Genomic DNA, 17,141 nt, shown 5'->3' on the forward strand with positions numbered 1-17,141 from the left:
AAAAAAAAAAAAAAAAAAAAAAAAAAAAAAAAGAAAGGGAAAAGAAAAGAAAAACCCATTATCGGTACGCAGTAAAAGAAAAGGATATTCCCATGCAGTTGTACACCTCAATAGATGAGAACATATGGTAGCAGCACAGGCACTCGACGTTTTAAATATCTATAATAAAAAATTGTCTTCCTGTAAACATAATATTATGTTTACAGTAAGACAATATTTTATTATTATAGATATTTAAAACGTCGAGTGCCTGGGTAGCAGCTGTCCCTTTTAAAGCCAAGACATATTTAATATAGATATAATTACTGCGGTGAGCATCTGTAGTATAGGGCTGAAGTGCTATGCGCACCAATTTAAAGTTCAGCAGACGGAATGATGTGGCATTCATCTGATTTAAAGGTGTAGATATTGGGCCACCAAGAAGAACAAGGAACCATGCATTCGAATTCCGAGAGCACACAGTTCGACACTGAAGCCATTACATAACGATGGTGTTCCACCACTGTTCTCGTATGCTGGCGAACTATGGAATCCTGATAGGGCCACGTAGTTCACTATCGCACCATCGAGGTTTGGGTCGACTGTGCGATGACGCGATAATACGATGGTGCGATGACGATGGTGCGATAGCGCGACGACGATGGCGCGATAATGCGATAACGATGACGCGATGGTCCGATGGCGATGATGCGATACCGCTGGCGCGATGGCACGATGACGATGTAGCGTTATCGCATTATCGGTATCGCACCATGGTTATCGCATTATCGTACCACCGTCATCGCACTATAGCACCATCGCGTCATCGTCATCGAACCATCGCGCCATCGTCATCGCACCATCGACCCGAACCTCGATGGTGCGATAGTGAACTTCGTGGCCCTATCTGGATTCCATAGTGAACAAATCACCACATAAATGATACAAATGAACAAGACCATTCACTTGCATACCTGTGTATATTTTGCATATTGTTCTTACACTTAGGAGTAAAAGATCCCATCGAAATCTAATGGATTTTTTTTTTTTTTTTACTTCAGGTGAAACATTTTAAAAACCTCAACAATTACATATGTAAATTTTGGTGCAAGACAGAAAATCCCAGTTTTGTTTTTTGTTTTGTTTTGGTTCTTTTTGCAAAGGGTTTATTTGTATCTTTAATAAGGTAATAATTTTAATTAGATTGGACGAAACGCCAGACTTTCGTCGCACTGTTAATAGAAATTAGTGATTCGCAAAGAGGACACGAACCAGACGTTGTAATTTCTTTAACAAAGCATAATCGGCAATTTAATCACCAAATTTACAAAAGCCATAAAAAGTTTAATCAATTAATTTATTGATTCTGCTCAAAATGAGAATTTTGCAAGAGTTTTAAGGTTCGAAGTCACCCCCTCCCCTTTAAATCCGCCAAAGAATATGTGGTAGCGGATGGCCGAATCAAATTGGAGATGCCAGGGCTGAAGGAGTATATAGGGAGGTCCGGGAAGGAGAAGAGAGTGTAGCCTGGTTCCCGAGACCTTCCGATCTTGGGAACGAGGCTAAAGTGAGTGAGGAGGAAGGAAAGATAATACCGGTAAGTGTAATAGAAAAAGCAATAGTGGACCCGCAGGGGGTTGGGGTGGAAGAAGAGATTGATTGATTGATTTAATGTTTTCTGCCACACTCAACAATTTTTCAGTTATCTGGTGGCGCCCAGTTTTTATTGGTGGAAGAGAGAACCCAGATACAATGTACCTGGAAAGAGACCACCGACCTTCCGAAATTAAACTGGGAAACTTTCTCACTTACCGGCGAGAGAAGTTCCTGTTCGCCCTCTATCATAGTGATCATTTGATTAACGAGGCACATTGGTACGTTTATTTCTGTTTTTAAACAAGTACATATTTTTTCTAATAGTCGTGATTTAGTTATTATTGTGCTGTGGAATTAAGGGGCATGATCAATGTCCACGGGAGGAAAAAATGGAATTTTTCTTTTCAGACAGCCACAGTTCTGTACTTATGGGGATTTCTATGTCCACAGTTCTGTATTTATGGGGATTCCTATGTCCACAGTTCTGTATTTATGGGGATTTCTATGTCCACAGCTCTGTATCAATGGGGATTTATATAGCCACAGTTCCGTACTTATGGGAATTTCTATAGCCACAGTTCTGTATTTATGGGGATTTCTATAGCCACAGTTCTGTATTTATGGGGATTTCTATAGCCACAGTTTTGTATTTATGGGGATTTCTATAGCCACAGTTCTTGTACTTATGGGGATTTCTATAGCCACAGTTCTTGTACTTATGGGGATTTCTATAGCCACAGTTCTGTACTTATGGGGATTTCTACAGCCACAGTTCTGTATTTATGGGGATTTCTATAGCCACAGTTCCGTACTTATGGGGATTTCTATAGCCACAGTTCTGTATTTATGGGGATTTCTATAGTCACAGCTTAACCTATGGGGATTTTTATCGCCCATCGTTACTTCAAATCAGAAAAAATCACCTGAAGTGTGGATAACGTGTACGTAAGTCTTAATACCCCTCCAATTAAAAACTAAATACCCAAAAACTAAATACCCTACAACCAATAATTTATCTAAAACATGTGATTTTCCCGCCGATCATCTCCCTAAGGCGTTCTGAATAGCCAGTTCTACTCTATATTTAAGAATTTGAGATGACCACTTGTGAAATTCCAGTTATAATCTCTTGGTCTGGTCCCCACCCAAAACGAGTTATCAAAAAGAGTGGCGGGGGCGGGGACTAGACTAGTCCTAGGTCTAGAAAGGGGGATAGGAAAGACCAAATATGAATAAACCCTCCTTTCCATAGAAATTAGTTTGCAGTGCTTAATTACTTCGGGATCGGGATTATGATGGTACAGTCACGTGACAAATGTAAACACACACACTTGAGTAACTGTGTCAAGTGATACTGAAACTACGGGAATCGAAGGAGTTTTGACGTAAGTTTGAATGTTGCATTTCTTAATTTACTACAGGTCTTAATATTGGACAGTATAGTCAACATATGGTACTTTGAATCTGCCGATTTAGGAAAATCTCAGACTTTAAACTAATCTCTCATCAATAAACCCAACTATACATGTACTAGGCCTAAAGTTAAGATATTTCCCTGGCTTAGGGTTATTTTTCACTTTATTTCTCCCCTGTAAAGGCACTCATGTGCATGGAAATTACGTATGACAAAAGTAGTTTTGAGAATCTGCACATGATTTATTGGTTCTGGGTGCTGTACCGTTGGATTTCTTGTGAAGTAATGAGGCATCAGGGCACTTTGGGACTTTGCAGATTTATCCAAGAATATGTTGAATTCCTGTCGACTGCGGCTGGATTATTTAAAAAGCGTTCTGGTCGTATGTAGGGCATGTTATTAAAAAAAAGTAATCGAGATATTCAAGCCAGGCCCAGGGAGGATCGACAGAGATACTGTCATATGTCACATGGGCTTATCTTCCGCATTGATAAAAAAAAATGAATCCTCTTGTAAACCACCTTTGAAGTCGTTTTGATAAAGTTATGCCGACAGGTTTCGGCAATTTATACGTCGTCTAAATTTACATCCCCTGCAAGTAGTATCATATCGATATCAAATGATGGAATGCGTGTCAACCGACGGAAGGTACATCATCATTTAGGAAAATCATCGCTGCTGCGAATTTTGCCACGATAATCCAATAAATCATGTAAATTGTTAGTTTGGGGTACAGAAACGGGTGTTGAACTGAATGGGGGTATTTTTACCAAGTTGGCGACTTTTGCCCCTTGTATTGATATGATATTTACTTGCAGGGGGTGTAATTGAAACGATGTATAGATTGCAGAAACGTGTCGGCATCTTTATGAAAACGACTTCTAAGGTTGTTTTTTTTAAGAGGATTCATATTTTTAATTATATTTTTTATCTTCCACAATCCGAAAAGACAAGCCCCTGTGCCGTATATCGCTTATATTTCGAGGATTTTAGTATCAAAATCATTTTCATACCACACTTACATAATTATGTATGAATACATGTAGATGATACATACTAATTACCGTTGGTATTGAATACCATGAAGCATAGTACACACAATACTCATTCACAACTTTTTATTCCTGAAAAATAAAGGACAACCTCAACAGGAGAGAGACTCTGTGACGTCTCAGTATTTTCATTGGAAAATCTTCATTTTCGTTTCAATTTTCTTGCCATTTCAACTTTGAAACTACGGAATTTCACAGAAATGAAACAGTCTTGAATAGACAGCAGTGCCTTATATCTGGCTGCTTTCGCACCTAGTCCTTTGATTGCTCATCAGCTGCTGTGATTAGCGCAGAACATACCCATGCATGGATCGGTCATTTCTGAAGAACTTTTGTAACTTAAGATTTTTATTTTTAGAACTTGTTGTCGATGTGAACTGCTCAGTATGGTGCTGTGACGTGTGAAATCTTGTTACTTTAGTATCGTGATGTTGTTCTGACAACAACATTAGGAATTTTATTCAAGCTTTTCATCATAGGAAAACCATGGTGGAATACGAATATATATAAACGTGTGCTACATGTGTGGGGGTGGGGTGACATCACTCTAAACAACATTATCATAATGGGTTGCCACCACTTGATATCAACAACCTGACAGGCATAGTTACAGGGGAGGGGACAACCTTAATATTGTCTGAGATACATTATCGTTTGCGCTTATATTTATGTGCAGTTCCAATCATAAAATATTAAATTTTCGACCCCTGGTATAAATTTGATCCAACACCCCCACCCTTCCGCGGGTTAAAAAATTCTGGATCCGGCATGCCTCGTTTACAATACACTATTCATGCAATACACTTATACCAACATGTATCATATAAATCTAATCATTATCTGCTATAATCTCCCTTTCTGTAATGGCGTATGACATTATGTATTTAGTGTGACATTGAACCCTGCCTTAGTACCAGCTTTTGATTAGTTACGATAGTTTATTATGAACTCTGACAGCCTTGGATGACGTATACAAAGTTATACATGCTCTGAAGTCCTGTGGTATATTGTCAGGTTGGTTGGTAAGTATATAGACTCTGACATGATTCTATATATAAAATGATACAAAAATCAAGATACAGTTTTGATAATATTTTACCCAAAGTTTACAACAATAATGATTATGCGTAAGAATATATCAAAAGAGTGATTCTGACGAAATGCAATAATCGGTAAGGTTTCGAAAACGTATAGATCTTTTCAGTATAATGAAGGTTTTCAGCCATGCTTGTTGTTCATTTTGACCGAGTATCGTGGATGGTGTACATACGGCTCGAAACACATATACAATGTACGAGGGAGTATCAGTACCGATAGCGACTCAGAATCAAGCGATTCAGAAAGGGATCAAATTATATTTGTTTCCAAACCCGTATCATATACGGATAGAAATGTCTTAAACACTTCAGGTGTTAATCACAATACTTGTCTCAATAGTTCAAGTGAACATATAAGATCAGGTGATTTAGGGACAATCTATACTTTTAGTGTTGATGATAGTAGACCCTCACTACAGCAAGAAACATTTTCTTCTGTTGAACTTCAGAATAGCTCTAACACAAATTCTTTTGCAGATTATTCGAACGTAAATATAAATAATCCGTCAAGAAATAGTGAATCGAACCGGTCTACATTCAGTCCACAACTCCGTCGCTCAGATCGCGGACGAAAACCTCCAGATAGATATGGAGAGTGGGTTGTAGGTGAACAAACTGCGCAAGTATGGTATGTTTAGGAGAGAATGTCACAGGATGAAACAGTCTAGATAGTTTTAGGATATTTCGTACTTATTCATATGATTAGTTAGGAAATTAGTTTAAGTTATTTTAAGTGGATTAATCATATAATTTTTCAGAGCAGTATTTGATCCAATTTTATTTATGACATTACCATGTGCACTAAAACTGATTATCTTGCATGTTGCGGCCATGAGTATTTACATGTTGCAGCTTCTGTTATTTGATCTTCTTATTTCCAGATCAGTTGCATTAGTATCATTATTAATATTAATATTTAATTGAATTTTATTACAGTCCTGAGTTCTGATCTTAGAAATGTCAGGAGACATTTTCTCTAAGAGGGGGAGAATGTCACAGGATGAAATAATTCATATTTAACATACTAATATAATTTCATTACGTTACTGATTTCATCGTAAGTCGTTTCATTTCATTCATATTCATGGGGATGAACGCTGATTAGTAGAGAGAGAAGTGTGAAAGGTCAGTATGGTTTGTGTGTAGTTGTGAGTATCTTGTGAGTTGTTTTTACTGGTTTGGTGCTATATAAGCAAGATTGGCGCCAATTCCAGAAACTAACCCAGCAACACTCCAAATCCGGACTGAGTGACTTATTATTCACATATTGTCATATCAAAGAAACTAAGTTTTACTGCAGTTTCTGTTCTTCCGAGTTTACGGTAAGAGTTTGAATTTACTCTATTGGTAAATATTTATATATTACATTAATTTATAAATATTTTGTAATCATTATTTTAATATAACTAAAAGTGTGAATGATAGAGTGAGAGAGAACTTAATTACAATCATGTATTTTACATATTTTTTAGATCATCCTCCAGAATTAGGATATAACAATAAAGAACTTTAGAACCCGAACCACCAGTGTGTTTTGATTTAAATACATGACGGTTACATAAATAAAAACATGGCATAATAACTATGGATTAGAAAGTTCAATTTTAGATTTATGTAGGAGATCTTGCTCCATCATTTTCTCCTTCTATAATCTGCATTTCATTTTATATTTATAGATAGAAAAACTTGCAAAGGATACAAGATTATTCAGAGAGATTGTTTTTTCCCACTGATTTCATTATAATATCCCAGCAATCTAATTAAAATTAGATGTTAGATCCGCTCGCGTTATGTATGCGAGTACGCGAACGGATCTAACATCTAATTTTAATTAGATTGATATCCCCGTACAATAGTTTTCCATGTAATATAAAACTTCAAGAAGGAGCTAATTTTCTTCCAAATATGCTTAGTAATTTTGCATTCATATAAAATATTTTTGATGTCTTCATCGACATTGCAATCTTCACATGATGGAGACATATCCTTTTTCCATTTGCTTTCATGTACATTATTGTTCAAAGTACCATTAAGTAGTTTATAGTTAAATTCTGATATTCAATATTGGCAAGAATAAAGTAAATTTTATATGCAAGGGTTGTGTAGAGTTTTCCTCCTATCTAAAGACCCACTCATAATGAATTGAGAATCTTCACACGGACACCTAACCTTTTGAAGCATTTTTTGAAAATGAATTTTTTTTTACTTTCTTTTCCAGATTCACCAAATCAAATTACAAAAACCTTAAAAGACAACAAAGAAACAAAACATAAAATAAAAAGATGAATTTAAAAAAAGGAGGGGGATAAAAAAAAAAGACACCCCCCCCCCCAAAAAAAACAAGAGGAAAAGAAAATAAGAAAATCAAAGATCATGACTTACGAGTAACTACCAATCATAGATGGAATTAATTATCTACAGTGTAATTAATTACTGATATAATGTCATATCGCTAATAATCGAGATCGGGATGCCGTAAATCTTCAATAAATTTAATGTAGAGCTAAAAAAAAAAAAAAAAAATCCCAAGTACTTTTGACAAATATTGCAAAATTATTTTGTAATCATGTTTATTTAAGCGGTATACATACAAATAAACACTTAAATTGCATTAAATTTGGAAATTTTACCAGCGTACTCTATAGTACTCTAACGTACTCTGTTTAGTAGTACCCGTTTTATAGATTACATTAAAACCGGCGAACAGAATGACTTCATATTTCTTGCACATAAAAATATTTTTATTTTATAAAATTAGGTTCAAATTTTCTTTCTTCCCCAACAAAACCATTATACTATTAAGAAATATTTAAACCCAATTTTACAAAAATCAATCAATTCATCTTTTCTAGTGAATGAAATTCATCTATATTAATTTTAAGTTGACACCCCCAAATTGTAAGCTGCCTGTCAATCAAACATTTAACAATAGATCTCAGGTGGAGTGACATCTGTAGACATTGTGGTCTGGGGCTACCCCAGAGAGGTGTTTTGATAACAATAACTGCCAGTATAGGCATTCTTTAGATCTTGAGGAAGCCCAGGGGTCCGTGGAATTACCGGAAACACCGTAAACACCAGGTAATTCCCGAAAACACCAATAAAAGTACCGAAAACACTAATGTATTATAAAAAAAACCCACCTCTATTATGATAGTTCATGTCTGTAAATACATATATCCAAAGTGTCATTCATATTGAAGAGGAATTGAATGAGCTATGGCTAAATTTATATCTTGTATTTCAGACTGCATTTATCGGCGCCATTGGCGTCCATATTAGCCAATCAGAATGTTGTTCCCGGTGTAGCGGTGATCGCGGTCGCTGGTGCTCAGGGTCGCTCTAAATATAGCGGTAGCCCTGCTGTTCGACGCTCGCATAATTCGACCCATAGGTAATTGTAAACATTTTATATGGTTGTAATCAGCAATTAGTGTGAAGTTTGGTGATGAAAAAAACCAAAAGACAATAAAACAATTGGTATTATTGAATTATTTTGTTTTAAAAACCAGAAAATGCTTTGGTTTTTAATTCTACATCTGAAATTGTGATCGGCATATGAACTTCATTTATGCACATATTTTAATAAGAAGACGTGCATTTTAACTAATATATTAAATTATATAACTAGTGCAGCTCCTTTAGCAAAATATCAACAGAAACTTACTAATAATTATTCATTTTACATGCAAGAATCATCGAGATCGGCATCCCACCAATGTCGTCCTGTACTCGAGCGATCGAGTCTCGACTGATTTATAGAACGAGTCTAAAGGCAGCTCCCTGCACACCATGTGACCATAATTGTGACGTCACACACAAAGTGAAAGTAGGCCTAGAATCAAGTAAGAAAACGGTCAAATCCCGTATCAGTCGTCTCTTTTGCGTGTTAGTTTAATGTTATGATATTTAATGTGTTACTCAAGGTAACAAAGGTATTAACTTGCTTGGAATTTTAACCCAATGTATAAGTGGTTTAAGATACCTTGACAAATTAAGCACAGTGGTATTTAACCCCCCCTCCCCGCCAGCTTTACGTTGCAGAGTACACCGAAATTTAGATAACAAAAATATGTTAAGTGCCTGTGATATTTTGATAAATTAAGACATACATGTATAAACACAATAGTGACCACATATGTATTTTAATGAAGTGAATAAAATTAGTTTTGTGTTGGACCCGTGTGAGAATGAAAAGCTCTAAAATATAGGTGGAAAAGAAATTGGAAGTAGATGTACAAGGTTTATTAACACTTTTTCTTTTCTCTTTGTTATTTGAATGATTCAAATAAAAAAAAATCACAATTTTAACAAACATTGTGATGGTTAATAACCAATATTTAATTCAAATGATTGAGTTGGGCTTCCCCCCTCCAGCTACATTATAACTTTTCCCACCCCAACTGCAACACCCACATCATATTGAATATTTTAATGAATCTTCTTCTCAGTTAATGCTTCCATTCACTCACTGATACTGAGTATTATAGTAGAGAGAAGTTTTTTTAAAAGGTGCATCTATACATCAAATCTGATGTGCCTCTTTGGCTTCTTAATGCTTGTTTTGAAATAAGAAATATACTTTTGAAAATGCTGATATTTAAATGTTCTCTTTGGGCCTAATCAGTCAGGTAAGAGAACAGATTTATTCCTGAGACCTTCCTGGTGCAAAATAATTTATAATACATGGTTATAACTTTTCTTAGAAAAAAAGCATATTTTTAAAAAAAAAATAAAGCAAGTCTTATAAAATGAAGTTTAAAGGCAAAGCACCAAGAAGGTTTCGGCCCTCATAAATAAAAGCGTGAACAGTGTTTTCATAATTTTATCATCAGAAGTCTATGGTTTGGAAGATTATCAAGTAAAATATACACAACATTAAGTTTAATATACAATACATTCAATACATCAAACAAGAGAAGTTTTCATGTAAACATTCCAACATGAAGTGATTTAGCTTTTAAAACAACATTGTCTTGAACAGTGTTGAAGGAATAGTTATAATTTTATACTATATGTGGTTTTCCTACTAATTTACCTAATTTAAAACACACATTTAAACATCCACAGGTACTGTATACAGTAGTTTACATTTTAATCAAAACAAAATATAGATATGCAACATTAATACATAAGTGTCAACATTTAAAAAAAAAAAATTGTCAAAAAAGGGCCTATCAAAGGTTTCAGGTAAGAAAGCATGCAATAAATAACCAAATTAAGAAGTATTTGCATATCAATTTGACCAAACTATGTTATGTGTTAATAAACCCGATGCCTATAAATTAATTGCAATAAAAATGTAACTTTAATCTTTTATTATTATTATGTGGATCCTGTGTTACCAACTTATGACATCAATATAAATTTATTGATCAATATTGGACATGTTCAAGTATATGTACATGTATCTAACTGTGTATCATACTGATACATCAACTCATAACAGGTACCATTCGAGCAGTTTCTTGCTAAGTATTGCATTATAAAAATCCATACCATATTGTTTTCCAAATGGTTTGTTTAACACATGGCCTGATTTAACATGGGTATATACCAGAAATGTGAATTTTCCAATAGGGTCTTCATGGAAAATCTAGGCAGTAAATTGACGCATTAATCAAATACTTTCCGTCTCGTAAATGCTCGTTTTATTGCGGCAAACTACAGTGGATTAGGCAATCAAAATGCATTTTACAAAACAGTTGCATTAGAATGTGTTTGGTTTTTTTAGGTAAACTCAACCTTACCACTGAATAACAGTAACACAAACACTAACACAAAACTTCTAAAGCTAATGACAGAAAAATGAAGCAGATTGATCTTTTAAGATCATCATCCTATCCAGAGATGTCATAGAAGGACTAATACCCACCATGGGGGTTTTTATTGGATCAAAACTATGCACAAAATGTTGTGACCTTAACCTCAGTCAATTACCTTATGATAGGGTATTGACACACCCTCAGGTCAGGAGCAACCTAAGTGTTAAGTATGAGTTATAATGTTTATTCTTGAAACAAGAGGTGTATGTGCCACAAAGCTCACCTGAGTACTTGAGCCCTGCTGTTCTTAAGATTTTTTAAAATAAGTCATCATTACTTCATTACTAAAACTATAGAATAAATTCTTTTAATAGAGAAAAACAACAATGTAACAGTGAGGTTAAATTAAGCCATGCAGTGTATTATAATTTATTACTGTAATTAAGCTATAAGTCATACAAAAATGTATTCAACTCTGGTAGTGATGGGAATTGAACCCATGTCTTAGACTGTCCGTACACTACCTATAATGGTGTTAGATTGGTGCAGTAGAAGTGTTAGAAAAGTAGTAAAGATTTCAGCAAGCAGAGAGAAAGAGCTTCAATTGTGTTATAAAGATCTTTATAGATCTTTATATACACAAAATTGGGAAAAATTAGGTTGTTTTCATACTAAATTATATATAACTCAACCCCAGCCATCACCATCCATACATAATATTTTAAATATATCATGGAGAAATATATAGGAAAATGTGCATAAAAAATAAAAATATGTGCAAAGCAAACTAAATATATATTTATCTAAGGCATGTTAATGTATATATAAACTGCTATTCTGAGAATCAAACCCATGTCCTCTTCTTCATAAACCTGAAATAAATTAAATTTAACATCTTCACCTAAAATCGGTATTTCAATCATCAATACAATTAAAATCAGACTTCTTAAATTCATGCCGTATACTCTGCGTAAGCGATTGTGAGCGTATCTTAGAGTCTGATTTTAATTAGATTGTTCAATCATCTGTCACAAAAATGTAACAATAGTTCAATATCTTGCAATTGCTGCAATCATAAAATGTCAAAATAAGACTAACTAGAGCTGTCTCAAGGATTAAGGACTGATGACCCTGCAAGGTAAACAGAAAAGGTTCACTTTAAAATAGCTTAAAGAACTCTGCTATTTTGTCCAAATTCTAATGGAAATGTTATAAGGAATGAATGCATGTTGAGTATCAAAATCTATCAACAGTCCAAGCATCAAATTGTCATGGACCAAAAATATTTAAATTCTCAGTTCTGCGACCGTGACTTTATGTTCCTCTTCCAATCCAAGGTTTTGTCCTTTCAAATTTTAAATTTCTAAGATATATCTTGAACTCTGAGACCTTTACTTTTGTATTAATGACATTTCTTTCTAACCTTGTTAAAACAATCATAGTGCAGGGTTGTTACACCTCTCAAAGTCACAAGTATCATTCATGTCTTGTATAATCTTCTGGGGTTTTTTCCACAACAAAGTTATGGATATGGCAAGAATTTTATTCTTATAAAACTGGTGACCTTGGCCTTATCTGAATTACTCTGGGTTAGGGTCAGGACATACCTTTAAGTCTAAAGTACCCTTTATCTAAAGTATAAGCTTTGATTTTTTTTTTCATTTCAAAGTATATGGCTAAAACCATATTTTAATACGTTACTTACATGTAGTACCCTGTGACCTTGTCAAAAATGACCTTCATACTGGGTCAAGGCATATTTCTGATAGGAGGTTCCTTGTGGAAGCGATTTAAATTAAAAACATCGACATTTACAAAATGTTCTCTCTTATCGGTGACTTTTTTTCCTACATTCCTTCTACCACAGGTGTGCCCTCTGAAGTAGAAAAGATGTGAAAGAAGAACCCTAAATAAGCTTGCACTAGACACACCCCTATCTTGTACAGCTATTTACAGAGCACTGAATGATAATTATAACTATTGATCTGAATAATGGTTATAATTAAATTTTTAATCTGTGTCACTGCAAAGTAGTACTTTATCAATAAAAGCAATTATACATCACTTGCCAATTTATATTATCAAAGAAAAATGTAAATGACTTTTTATAAGATAATTTGCAGTTCAAAGTGTCTGATGACTGCATGATTATATGATTGCACCTTAAATAAGTATTGCATTTGAAATAAAGGTACTTATAAGCTGAACTCTTTTTCATTATTCAAATGTGAGCATCCAAATCATTGCTAGCCAAAGTGATATAAGCTAAACTAAGACAATTGATATATTATATATGCATGACGACATGTTTGGAAAGATAAATCTAAGTTTGTCAAAGTACAGTGCTAAAGATAGCTTATATATAGAAAATACTATAATATGAATATTCATTTTGAAGCAACCCCATTCACAATTTTTTTTTACAATACAATGCATATATTTTAAATATTATTCACTCATATACTTCTGCATGAGCACAATTAAGTCCTGAACCCAATTAACATTTATGAATGTTTTATAATATTTCTTTCTATATATTTAATTTGTTTTAATTTTCAAATTGGTCATTTTATCTTTCAATTATTTGACTATGATTACACTAAAATAAAGCATTTATCATGTTTATAAATCCATATTTCTTTTATTTTACTTTTGAATCGTAAATAAAATAAACCTGATTTAACATTATTTCTTCATCAACAAAATCTTAGATGATATAATGATTGAACTGACCCATCATGGAATTAAATCCAGTTATAGATATGAAAGATGCTGCACACACAGCAGAAATAATAGATAGAATCCATTGTAATTGATTGTTCAGATAGGACGAGGTCATAATCACAGGTAGCAATAGCTATATAGGTAATCGAAGGCGTGGACATGTTACATTCTTGACCAATCAGCTGCATCCAACAGACCATTTTAACTTCTGTACCCATTGTACCCTAGGTTATGTAGAGCCACCTCATGTAATTCTTACTTTCAATTTCCATGATTTGTGCTGTACCCTTTCTGTAACTTTTGTATAAAGGAATATAGAGCATGTAACCTTGGGTACAAAAGAAGCACTTAAAAACAGAGTCCTTATTCCTTGCCATATATGTGATTATTCGGCAAATATATATTGTTTAAATTGAACCTGATCAAAGCATGAACATTACAATAGATATATTGTTTAAATCACGGGCACTGGAAGTTAATGTAAATATTTAGTATGTGCATGTATAAAAAAGGAGGGGGGGGGGGGTCCATACCAAATGTGGATATATTTTTATACATACACATACTATATATTTACATTAACTTCCAGTGCCCGGGGTAGATACCTGATCAAAGCATGAACATTACAAAATTTAATCTGTACATACATGAAGCTGCGCTCGCTCAAACGGTAGCACCGTCAACATATTAATTTAAAAAATGATTAAAAAGGAACATACCACACAGAAAATAGCTAGCGCAATCATGACTGAATTTGTTTACCGTTCAGGATTCAAAGCGAAAGAAAAAGTTACAATGCGCATGCGCAACTCTGTAGCAGGGAGCTGCCGAAAGTTGAATTTTGATTGATATCATTGTAGTATCTGGGGAGTCTTCCCCAGTACGACTTGTTTATCCCCGGATTGCGGAGGATCAACATCCGGCAGCACGAGGAGATTTCCCGCGGTTATGGTACATTCCAGACGTACAAGACCTACCCGAAGTTAGAGATCAGCAGCAGGCAGAACAGTTAAGTCCGCGGGACCCATGTTTATGTAGATACACAGTAATAAAGACTGTAGATACTTTATTGGCGCCCAACTCGAGGCCGCGAACTTACCTGGGTGGGTTATTGCATTTTTTTTTTTTTATTTTTTTTTTTTTTTTTTGCTTTTGCTTTCCCTAGTCACGTTGTTAGGTCGCCATATTGGCGGGTAGTGTCAGATTTGGGATTTTTCTTTTTTTCTACTCGGGAATAGATTTCGATTTTAGTGATTAACGGGGATTTTTATTAATTACTGAATCAATTTAGACATTACTTGACTGCATTTTTGATACATTTTTCGTGGATTATTTACTTGTGAGATGGATATGTCTATAGATGAGGTGTTACGTGGGTTGGGCTTGCACCCTCACCCGCACACACCTGTGGTCACGCGGAATGTACCCACGTACTCCCAGGTATCCTCAGGCGGTGGCGAACGTCATTTCACGCCGTCCTTGGCTTCCTGTTTGAGGGAGGGGGATGTAGGTTAAGGGATGCCACAGGTGGGGGAGTGAGGCTTAGTGGCACACAGTTTGGCTCTAGAGAGGGTGACAGGCTTAGTGGCACGCAGTTTGGCTCTAGAGAGGGCGACAGACTTAGTGGCACGCAGTTTGGCTCAAGAGAGGGCGACAGGCTTAGTTGTACGCAGTTTGGCTCTAGAGAGGATGACAGGCTTAGTGGCACGCAGTTTGGCTCTAGAGAGGGCGACAGGTTTAGTGGCACGCAGTTTGGCTCTAGAGAGGGTGACGGGCATAGTGACACGCAATTTTTCTCTGTGGAGGGTGGCAGGTTTAGTGGCACGCAGTTTGGCTCTGATGAAGGCTATAGCTTAGATTGGGATATGCAACGTAGGTGTGACTTCCCGGGGAATTTAATGGGATTAGATTTGTCCAAGAAAGGATCTGGACATGACACCCCAGGGTTTAGCGATTGGGATAGGTGGGAGAAGGATTTCTTGTCCCCTGGTGGGGGCTCAGTTATTCCTAATGTCCCGGTGAGGCCTACTCCAGTCAAGGGGAGTGGTCATGTACCCAGCTCTGGGAGTCTCCCGGAATATCATACCCCTACTCTGCATTCCTACACTCCAGTGTCAATGTCAGCCCCACCCCCTCATTCATGGGTTGATGATCAGGCCCTAGGCCAGCTTAGTCAGGGTTTGCCCCAGATGGGCTTGGGTTCACGCTTGCAGCACCCCACTCCTGGACCGTATTCCCCATTTCCCCCATTTTCGGAGCCAGGGATTACCTACGGGAATTACCCGCCCCCACAGCCCAGTCAGGGCTATGATCTGCTTACAGGGTCCCCTGTCTCACATGCCTACCCTTCCCATGTGCATGACCCTTGGGTTGGGGGGAATGCCCCCCACACCCAGCCTTTGATACCTCCCATGCCTGGCGGTTACGCTAGCACACCTATGCCCTACCCTACCATGATGACTCCTTATCAACAGCAGGGGCCCTTCACCTACCCTGGCACCACAGCTTGTGGGTTGGGGGATGAGAGGGGTAGTGTAGTGCACATTCAACCCCAGTTAGGTGAACCAGAACGACACGCACCATTCTCTGGGCATTCTGCCCAGGGACTAGCTCCACCGTCTTGCACCACGTACCAGGTCCCCCAGTACTCTTGTAGAGGGGAACAGTCGATGGGCTTCAGTAGAAATGCACCCCAGTACAAGGATTTGCGGTACGATGGAAATTCTAGCTGGAAGTCCTTCCTGCACAAGTTCATTCGCCTGGCCCACAGCCAACAGTGGACTGAGATGGAACAACACGACCAGTTATGCTTCTCCTTGGAGGGGACAGCCAGTGACTACTACACCCTGTTGATGGAAACAGACCGCGGTCTCTCTTTGGCTGACATCATTGGACGGTTTGAGAAACGTTTTGGGTCATCTGCACCAGGTTTCACGCATCAATTGAACTTTCAGTCAGCATCACAGGATGTGGGCGAGTCATTGCGACATTGGGGTGACAGGGTGCTTACCCTGGCCACCCAGGCTTTCCCGTCTGTGCCGGATGTACATGTCTATGCCATCCCACGGCTGTGCTATGGTGCTGAGGACAGGGACGCAGGACTTTATGCCCTGGACGGCCAGCCCAAGACAGTTGAGGGAGCAGTCGACCGAATGCAGTACTATCAGCATTCACGGCAGATGAAGTCATCCAAGCCCATGAGGGATGTGAGGCAGGTAGCTCAGGTTGAAGCTCCCAATCCTGACAAGGAGATCAAGGAAATGCGCCAGCGCCTTGAGGAGATAGAGAAGGAACTCCGAGGGCGGACCCCCTCTCCTCGGAGACCTTCATCGCCACCTTTGAGCGGCAATCGGAAGTCAGTAGGTTGCTACAAATGCGGGGCCATGGGGCACTTCAAGAGGGAATGCCCGGAGCTGAAGGGGAAAACTGAGGCGAACCAGGGCCAGGGGACCAAGGTCAAGCTTAGGGGCGGTCAAGACGCACAACCGTGTTCATCAGAACCAAGGGGGCGGGG

The 17,141-nt window shown here is 37.1% G+C and overlaps 1 protein-coding gene across 3 annotated transcripts in view; it reads left to right on the top strand.

Moving 5' to 3' along the window:
• The first annotated feature begins 2,861 nt into the window (after positions 1-2,861).
• The window catches only part of LOC125646276 (peroxisomal acyl-coenzyme A oxidase 1-like), a 49,744-nt gene continuing 35,464 nt past the window's right edge, over positions 2,862-17,141 (top strand). The window contains exons 1-3 of one of the 3 annotated variants that reach the window (XM_056142326.1): positions 2,862-2,960; positions 8,386-8,532; positions 8,832-8,983. The gene's annotated coding sequence lies outside the window, so the exon portion shown is untranslated. Of the gene's footprint in view, positions 8,220-8,385; positions 8,533-8,831; positions 8,984-17,141 lie in introns of all 3 variants that reach the window. The other 2 variants (XM_056142324.1, XM_048872497.2) reach the window with 2 other exon arrangements.

The sequence above is a fragment of the Ostrea edulis genome, chromosome 6 (genome assembly GCF_947568905.1).
Source record: "Ostrea edulis chromosome 6, xbOstEdul1.1, whole genome shotgun sequence".
Classification (NCBI taxonomy): domain Eukaryota; kingdom Metazoa; phylum Mollusca; class Bivalvia; order Ostreida; family Ostreidae; genus Ostrea; species Ostrea edulis.